General features: G+C 42.4%; 1 non-coding gene across 1 annotated transcript; it reads left to right on the forward strand.

The window, feature by feature from the left end:
* Nucleotides 1-9,790: 9,790 nt before the first annotated feature.
* Nucleotides 9,791-9,897, forward strand: LOC147926451 (small nucleolar RNA R71). Its single transcript, XR_015583131.1, has one exon. It is a non-coding gene; the product is annotated as a small nucleolar RNA R71 (small nucleolar RNA).
* Nucleotides 9,898-10,237: the final 340 nt, after the last annotated feature.

Here is a 10,237-nt window from a genome sequence, read left to right on the forward strand (position 1 = left end):
GAACAAATTCCCTCACTCCTAGCAAGCTCCTAGCACCTTCCCAGCCTTAGATCTCCCAAGAGCAGCAAGGAATCTCACCAATCTCTCTCAAAAGCTCAAGAACCAACTCTCTCTTTTGTTTTTCTCTAAAAACGGCGAAACAACACAAAAACACGACCCTAGGTCGTTTTCCCCCTTTTACAACTCGATTTTAGGGATTTCCAAAACCAGCCACGCAAACCGGACAATTAAAATCGAACCGACCAAACCGGCTACAACTAGTGTCAATCGACACCTCCTATGGTGTCGATCAACACCCTCACCAAAATCTCAATAAAAGGTTTGCGGGTGTTACAATTCTCTCCCACCAATCTAGATTTGTCCTCGAATCTCGAACAACCATTAGCCAAGGACTCCCGTGCAACCGTCTCCACGGCCCGCACTCCTCCGATCGATCTACAGAAGGTCACCTCTAGGCGATAGACTCACGCTCCAGGCGTCATTTGCTCTCGACTTTTGGACTTCCTTTTTCTCATAGGCTTAAACCTTGAGTTTTCATTGGCTCCTCATCAGACCTAAGTCTGCATGCCAATGTTGGCTCCTCATCGGCCCTAAACCCGCATGCCATAATATATAAGGAAAAATCCAAATTTGTCTCTCGGGTCGTCACCCTACAGCGCGCCTCCGGACCGTCGTCCGAAGTCAATATACCAACCATACTCCAAAGTCACAAAGTCTCCGACTATGGCAGTACTAGGAGAACCAAAGTCCTCCAAGAGTCGCGAGCAAACGATTCTAAACACGTCTGAGTCCTATCCCTATCCAGGTTTCCTTCTCGTGGCTTGCGTAAAACATCACAATGTCCTACCAGCCACATATCCCCTCACTGGAATACCTCATGACCACACAAGGATCATATACATGCCACAAGGGCCGCCACTAAGGCCAAACAAAATGTCCTAAAGAGGACCGCCACCAAGGCCAAACAAAATGTCCTAAAGAGGACCGCCACCAAGGCCAAACAAATGTCCTAATGAGGACCGCCACCAAGGCCAAACAAATATCCTAAAGAGGACCGCCACTAAGGCTAAACAAATGTCCTAAAGAGGACCGTCACAAAGACACTCTGGCTAAACAGCCCGTCACAAAGACCATCTGTCATGAAGGACCGTCACAAAGACCATCTGTCCCGAAGGCCCGTCACAAAGACACTCTGGCTAAACAGCCCGCCACAAAGCCCACACAATTGGCTAAACAGCCCGCCATAAAGGTCACACAACGGCTAAACAGCCCGCCACAAAGGCCACACACAGGCACACTGACTCAAAAGTCCGCCGCTAAGGCAACACACAAGACCCTCCAAGGCTCTCCACCGCTAAAATGGACAAAATCTAACTCCCGTAAAACTTTCCATATTTAGCACTTTCCATTTTTGGAAACTTTCCACTTTTCGAAACTCCTATTCCATGAAACTTTCCTCCAAAAACTCCGCCGCACGGAAACTTTGTACCCCGAACACCACCTCATCTTGTTACTGAGTGAAACATGGTTTGTATGGTGGGTGATGAATGATGATGATGTATGCAATGGTGAGATATGAATGGAATGATGGATGGGTGTTTTCAATTCCCCTTATGTTGTTGCAGTATAAGAGGTATCAATCCTAAATGAGTGTTTGTGAACAATTAAGATATGCATATGAATCTAAGTTAAGACAAATGTAAAGATTGCTTGTCACTAACAATCCTAAGATGAAAATATAAAATGCAGAAAGTAAACTACAAGAACTAAGAACTAAATGCAAATGAAACAGAATGATTGTAACAGTAATGAAGCTAGAACAAAAATAGAAACTACTACTAATGAACTAATGCAAGACAAGTAATGAACAGGACAATGAGTAAATGAAACAGAAATGCAAGTAGGAATGAAACAGGACAATCACAAATCATAAAAAAAAGTTCTGGGGATGAACTCGAGCAAGCACTCGACCGAGTGTAGGTCGAGTGGGAGGTCGAGCTGGTTAAATCCGGAAAACAGAGCAACACAATAAAAACAGAGCAATGCAAATACGAATCAAACAACAAGCAAGCAACAAGATTAAGACTTTAAAATCAATAAACAAAGAAGGCCTTGAGGAGGGATTCATGGGCTAGACTAATGAATGAGGTTATCACACTTTGGCCAACAAATCTTAAGCAAAGCTTTGAGCTAATCTCTAGACATATAAATCTAAGACAAGTTTCTTCCACTCTCATGGCAAGAATCAATCAAACCTATGGATCTCTAGACTTGTTCTCACAAAGTAAAGAATATACACAAGCAGGCATTAAGCAATACATCTCATACCAAACAAGACCTCTAATCTCTTAGCAAGCCTAATGGTAAGCTCTAGATCTAGCCTTATTTATGCTCCTTAAACATTGGTGTGATGCTAAGATGCTTGAAATCAAACCCTAACCTCTCAGTTCAGGATTAGCATTAAGAACATCTAGCCTAGAAGAGATCTACAACAATCAAGCTTGACCAAAGCAAACAAACCTCAAACACAGCCTAGCTTAACCCATCCTCAAGATCCTAAGCACTACTCACATGAACACATGATGAACATCAAAGTCATAAACCCAGAAAATCTTGAAACTTGCATCAAATGAAAGATAAGAACAAAATCTACAATATTGCAAAAGGAACCAAACCCAAATTCTTAATATATTGAAAGTTATGGAACCAACAATATTGAAGAATCTAAGAGTTTTCTTAAAAAGGGTACAAAATCTAATAAAAAGGCAAAGGGAATAATTCCTTAAAAAGTAAAAACTAGGTTTCTGACTCTCTCTAAAAAGTTGCACACTTTGGTGGCTGCAGGTACAAGGCTTTATATAGGAGAGGAGGTGGAAGCCCTAAAAACACTAAAAGACAAAATAGTCAACGGCTCGGTCAACTTGACCTGTGCTCGGTCGAGTGGCAGTTCGAGCTGGCTTCTCTCGTGCATTCTCCACTCGGTCGAGTCCTTCTCAGCACACGGTCGAGTGTCTGGTCGAGTGTGCGGTCGAGTTGGACTCCGGACCTTGTTGTTTCAGCCTTAACTCCTTTGCTTTCTCCTCATGATTGCTTCACTTCTCCTCAGCATTGCTTCCATGCTCCTTAAGCTCCAAAATCACCTGAATATGCATGAAAAGATGCAAATGCAATGCAACTAAACTCTAATGCATGATTAGTGCTAAAGCTACACAATAATGGCCTAAATGGATAGCAAAAGATGCAAAAGATGTGAATAAACTAAGGGAAAACATGGTGAAATATATGAACATCAACACCTCCAAACTTAGTCTTTGCTTGCCCTCAAGCAAATAAGCAAGACATAAGAAGGTAAGTGAGGTTTGAAAGTGGGATCTCAGCTCCTAAAGCTTGCAAATAGACCATCTAGAATCAATGTCCAAGTTACTAATACTAAGATGCAAGTTGAATGAGCTGGAATTAAAGACTTTAGACAAGCATTTCACAACCTTTATTGATTTGAGCCTAAGACATCCACATGTATTCAAATCAACCATTTCCTTTAACAGTCATTATTCAAGAACATGAATCAATTCTATGCAATGCTTAAACTCATTTGGCTTGGTAATAAAGGGTTTTGAGACAATGATGGTCTCTTTTTTAGAGTGGGGCTTGTCAATATCAAGGTTCTCTCATGAAAATGGATTGAGCTTTAGAAGAATGCTAAAGGTAAGAACACCTAAACACATACAAGAATAAAATCTTGTCTACCCAAAGGCACCCAAAGACTTCATCCTATCAATCTAAACCCAAATGATCCTAGTGCTACCCTTTGCTTCTTCTTTTCTCTTTAACCCTTTTCTCTTTTGGTTTTCAAGTATTAGGAGATGTTTCTTAATTGATATTTCTAGTGGGATGGGAGATTCTTACTTATTTGTTATGGTTCTCTTTTCTTCTTATTCTCAAGACATTTAAGCATTTTGCTAAACTTTTCTTTTCTTTCTTTTTCTTTCTTAAGCTAGAACCAATTTCAACAATACTTTACTTCCCATCCTTTCACTAGACTTTGTTTAAACTCAATCTACTCTTAAAGACTCTACCCTTTTTCTTTCTCTTTTCTTTATTTTCTTATCATAACAGCCAAGTCCCAAACCCAACAAGTGAACCACCTAGTCCTATCTAGTTTGAAAAATGCAAACTAGAACTACACAAGGTCTTACTCTTGTCAGTTCAAACCTAACACTTTCTACCAAGCTCAATCCCAAAAATAGGCCTCACACACTCAAGAATGAACAAGGCTTGAAAGAAGGTTTGGTTTAGGGGTAGGGGAACTGATTCTTAATGAGGAAATCAGCTACTTGGATCAACAAGAGTGGTAAAAAGGAGAAAGATGATCCAAGTATGTATATATAGTATCCATGAGTTTAAAGCAATGCACACATTGATAATTATATGTCAATATTAGGTTCTTATAAATAGGAAATGGTTTCAAATCTTAACATGCTTCAATTTAGACCAAATGCAATGCAGGAATTCAAGGCTTGGTTCAATCTTATTCTTCTAACTACACAACTAGCATCAAAGTATTATTAACTTGGGCATTGATCCTAGTCTAGTGAATAAGCTAGCTAACAAGGCAAACTCATCATAGATCCCTAATGCAATTATTATACAATCCTACATGAAACATGCTAAACAAGATCCTAATATGCAATGCAAACTACATGAACACTCTTTTTTTTTTATAAAGAATTTTTCATAATTTTTCAAATTTTTATGGTTTTTCTATGCCTTAGATGCTTATGCAAGTGCTAACATGATGATGATAAAAATTTGAAATAAGAACACAAAACACAACATCAAATGCTATCTCAAACCCTCCCCCAAACTTAAATCACATAGTCCTCTGTGTGAAAGAAATTGGATAGAGGATTCAAGACTTAAAAACAACAAAACACAATATGAAATGCAATGATATTTACAAGGTAAGGTGATGGTGGTACCTTAGGGATTGTGGAAGAAGTTATCCACATCCATCTGCATGCTGTCATAGGAGTAGTTGGGGTCAGGCTGGTGACTTGGAGATGGAATTTGGGGCAGCTCGGCGATGGCGATCGACCGTGACTTGGTCGAGTACGTGTCTGAGTGGGGGGGTCGAGCTGGACCGCGAGTCCCAAAATCTTGTCCCTGCTGCTGGTAGAACTGCTGGTAGAGAGCTGGATCCATGAAGTATTGAGGTGGGATGGGAGGGTAACTTGGATAACCTGGATAAGCAGCTGGAGGTGGGAAGCCATAAGGTGATCTGAGCTGGTACTCGGCCGAGTGCATTTGAGGTGCTCGGTCGAGTGGGTGCTCGAGTGACCTGGTCGAGTGCCTCAAAGATTGATGTTCTCCGGTACTTGAGCTTCTCTTCCTCTGATTTGGCTATTACATTGAAGCCCTAGCTGGTTCCACAGGATTCGCAACCCTTGAAAGTGCTCTAGTTGAGCTACTTCTCCTCAAAGGGCTTGAATGGCTAGGAGATGAGTTTCCACTCTTCAGCTCAGCAATCTCCTTCTTTAAGCCCTTAATAGACTTAGCCATGTTGGTCACCTTCTTCTTCAGCTTATCAAACCTCTTCCCATGCCACTTGCCCCATTTTTGCAAAAGAGTCAACCTCTTGGTATTCTCCCTCACTCCTCTACTATCCCTTGATGTGGGCTCATAATCCTCAAAATAAAACTGCTCCTCCCCATCAGCCACTTGTGCATTCCTAGCTTCCTCAACTCTAGGTTGAACCACTCCATCAAACCAATGCTCCTCAGCTGGCCAAAAGTCAATGTTGGCTCCTTCTTGAATGGTGGTGAGCTCTTGGTTAGGCAATATGAATTGCTTTTTCCCAAGTGTTGGAAGCTCAAAGTTGAAGATGTGGTTCCCTTGATGCATCTCCTTGGCTAGGATGAGAGTAGAGGTGAGGTAGCTTGAGTAAATCCATCTTGGTGAGACCCTTTCTCCTCTAAGTGGAACCTTAGCAGCTTGAAGAATTGGAGTAATGATGCCTCCAATGGTTAGTGCTCCTCTTGATCCTTTATTCTCCAACTTGCCTACCAAGCTTCTTAATTGAATCATGTGGTCAATGAGCACCATTCCCAAGTCAGTCTCCACAGTGCTCCCAAGAATGATTGTACCATTCCTTGCTTGAAAGATCACTCCATTTAGAGCCAAGTCAATCATCTTTAGCTCCCCTTCATTGATGTTCCCAGTTTCCTTCCTTGCAAAGAAGGTGTTGGCAAGAGCTTTGTGGAAGTACCTTAGGACTGGGCTCCTTATCCTTGAGCTCTTGGAGTTGGAGGATGAGTAGAGCTTGTTGTCCCCAATGGTTTCCCACACAGCATACAACTCTTCTCTTGGAACCATCAAACTCCTATTGCTCCCAACTTCAAAACCAAACACATTGGCTATCTTCTTCATTGAGAGATCATACCTCTTCCCCTTGATTGTGAAGGCAATATGACCAGCCCCCAATTCAGCATCCATCCTTGCATATGTGGTCAGCTTGACAGTGGCAAGGAACTCAAACTCTCCTCTTTGTAGCCCTCCATGCAAAGCCCCATAAACTTGGTGAGATTGCTCTTCTCAAAAAGACACTCCACATCCTCATCAATAGCAAGCTTCTCCATGGTCTCCTTGTGTGGATACCTAGTTCCCAAGAATTCTATCCTCATGAAAGCATCATAAAGCTGCATCTTTGACAGCCCACAAGACTCAGCTTCTCCATCATCCATCAATTCTTCTTCCTCACTTTCTTCCTCACTTTCATCCTCACTCTCCTCTTGTTCAACTTCAACAGCTGGCCTCTTCCCTTTGGCCTTGTGTCTCCTCATAAACTCATTGAGAGTAGGCTCCCTTTCCTCCTCACTTTCGGTACTCTCAGGATCTTCCTCAACTGGCTCTCTCCTTGGATACGGCGGCTGGCTCGACCAGCTGCTCGATCCGCCACTCGGTCGAGTGGTCGATCGAGTGGTGCGTCGAGTGGCTCTCCCAGCTTCACCTCTTGATTCAAGGTCAGCATCACGACGTTCCATGGAGCTTGCAGCGGTTTGGTGAGACTTCTTGGTGATCTTGGAAGACATTTTCAAAAGAAACTGAAGGGAATAGACTCAAAGCTCAAAGTTAATAGGTTAGTGACCCAAAAACTTGAAAGAACAAAGCTTGAGCAAGAGATGAACTTTGAAAGAGATTTTAAAGCTTGAATTTAAATGTTTTGAGCAAATGAGAGAGTGTGAGAGGTATAGGATCGTGCAAGGTCTATATAAAGAAGCTAAGGGGACAAGGAGACAAGGGTGGAGCGTCCATACCATTCAAATTTGAATTGGGAATCTTTGACTTGCTTTTGGCTGCCACTCGACCCCACACTCGACCAGCACGTGGTCGAGCTCCTTGACCCAAGTTTGAAAATTCAAAATTTTTCTTCCTTTTCTCCCTCCACTCGATCTTTCTAGAAGAATGGGAATCGAATGGGCCTCACTCCTTATCCAGCTCGGCCGAGTACCTCTTGTGGGATGGTCGAGTGGGCCTGCGAATCTCCTTGCCTAAGTCCAAATATCTCCATTCCTAACTCCATTCTCACTAAAAGGCCTGTCCAACACAAACATAAAAGAAAAACACATCAAAACTACTAAGAAATTAAACTATATTTACAAAGGATACCTTAGGGACTTCCTCCCTAGTGAGCTTGTTTAAAGTCACTAAGCTTGACTTTGGTTTCCTTCTTAGACTTGATTTAGATACCAAGGAGGTGATGAAATCCTCCCTGGAACCTCTTGGTCACTGTGAAGTTGATCCTTGATAACCTCACCCTTAACACTCAAACCATATTTCTTCTTAATTTTGAGCCTTGGTCTTGCTTTCCTCAGGGACCTCTTGCTTAGCTTAACTTGTAGATCCTCAACCATACTAGTCAATTCTTGAACTGACCTCTTAAGCTTTTCCACAGAATCTTCTTGAAGTGGGAGCTCAGCCTTTGGAGTTGCCTTATCACTTAAGCCTCCTTGACCACCTTTGTCCTTAATAGTAAAAGGTTGATCATCAATGGTAGGAAGGTTGGTTGGGTTATAGATGTTGAACTTCATAACTACATCTTCAGCAATGTTCAAGGTCACAAGACCTTCCTTAACATCAATAACTGCCCCAACAGTGGCTAAGAATGGCCTCCCAAGGATGATTGGATCTTCAGGCTCCTTGTCCATTTCCAATACCACAAAATCTGTATGAACCCTTGCCTTCCCTATCTTGAGTGGGAGATTCTCCAACCTTCCAACTACTTCTCTGTTTGACCCATCAGCTAGGCATACATGGAGGTTTGTGGATTTGAAATCAGTTCTCCCAAGCTTTTGTGCTATGGAGTATGGCATCACACTTGTTGAAGCTCCCAAATCACAAAGGCATTGGTTGTAGTGAAGGTAACTGATTGTGCAAGGTAGATAGAATGGACCTGGATCCTTTAGATTAAGTGGGATGATCACTCCTCTAAGGTTCTCAAGATCCTTCTCATCTTGAGCTTGAGCCTTCTTCTTTGACAAATCAAGCAAAAAATCCATGTAGAGAGGATATGGTTCATACTGTTCCAAGGCAGGTCATCTCTCCTCTTCTTGGTAAGCAATGATGACCTCTTGTATGGCTAACACTTCCTCTTGTTTCTCAACCAAAGCTTCTTCCTTCAAAACCCTTTCTTCCTCTAGTTGCTTAGCCAACATTTCCTTTCTCTCAATGATTTCCCTAAGCTCCTTAATCCTCTGTGCTTTGAAACGCCCTGGGAATGGTAGTGGAGGCTTGTAAGCAGGAGGAATGTACTTAGCAGGCTTGACAGCTTTGGAGTCTCCAGCTCGATCGACCACTCGAGCATGCACTCGGTCGAGTGGCTGCTCGAGTTCCTGGTCGAGTGCAATGTCGACCTCCATTTGCTTTACACAAACGTCACTTGGGGCTTCAGTAACTAATGAATTCCCCCAAACTTGGACTTCACTGTCCTCAGTGACTTCTTCCTCATGAATTTGAATGGCTTTGGCTGTGAACTACCTTAGATTTTGAACAGCTTTTCCAGGGAGTTGGTTGGGTTTTGGAGCTGAAGTAGAGGCAATGTTACTCAAACTTCATGTTGAGGTCATTGTACTGTGATGTTAGCCTTTGGTTCAACTCAGCAAACTGTTTGGCTTCCTCAATCTTTCCTTGTGTTTGCCCAATCAACAACTGTTGCATCATAGCTCTTAAGTCTTGTTCTTGGCCTTGGTTAGTCTGAAAACCTGGTGGGGGACACAACTGAGGCTGGAACACTTGATGTTGTTGTTTGGGGATGTAGTTTTGTTGCTGTTGAGGCTGTTGAGGTGGGTAGACTTGGTCTTGATGATTGGCTACATTGGTACTCCTATAAGAGAGATTGTTGTTCTTGAAACCTCCTTGGTTGTAGCTTTTGAATCCTCCCTGGTTCTGCATGTAGCACAACTCAGCAAACTCATTCTCCCCTTCTTGAACTGGAGCTTCTTCTTCACCAATGAAGTGAATGGACTTGGACTGGCTTAGGAGTATCTTGTCAAGCTTCTCATTGAACATCTTCAAATCCTTCTTATACTTGTCCTCTTGATCAGTTGAGCAGCTCCTTATGGTCCTATCATAATCCTCATTATAATTGCCATCAGACTGGGAGAGATTCTCTACCAATTCCCATCCTTCTTCCACATTCTTGTTGAGGAAGTTGCCATTAGAAGCTGTGTCAAGAAGCATCCTGATCTTGGGAAGTACTCCTTTATACAAGGTGCTAAGGAGGGACTCGTTGCTGAAACCATGATGAGGACACTGAGTTTGATATCCTTTAAACCTCTCCCATGCCTCACAAAAGGTCTCATTGTTCCTTTGAACAAACCCAGAAATTTCATTTCTCAACCTAGCTGTCCTAGCATTTGAGAAGAACTTGGCCAAGAAAGCCTTCTTGCAAGCATCCCATGTGGTTATTGCTCCTGTGGGAAGAGTCTTCTCCCAAAGATGAGCCTTGTCTCCAAGTGAGAATGGAAAGAGCCTCAACTTGAAACCATCTTCACTTACTCCATTTATCTTTGTTAGACCACAAATTCTGTCAAACTCATCCAGATGATCTAGTGGATCCTCCATTGGCAATCCATGAAACTTGTTTGCTTGAATCATGGAGATCAATCCACTCTTTATCTCAAAGTTGTTGTTTGCTACAGTTGGAGGCACAATTCCAGCCCTTTGGTTGTGGGTGTTGGGT

The sequence above is a fragment of the Camelina sativa genome, chromosome 15 (assembly GCF_030686135.1).
Source record: "Camelina sativa cultivar CO46 ecotype springtype chromosome 15, ASM3068613v1".
NCBI classification, from domain to species: domain Eukaryota; kingdom Viridiplantae; phylum Streptophyta; class Magnoliopsida; order Brassicales; family Brassicaceae; genus Camelina; species Camelina sativa.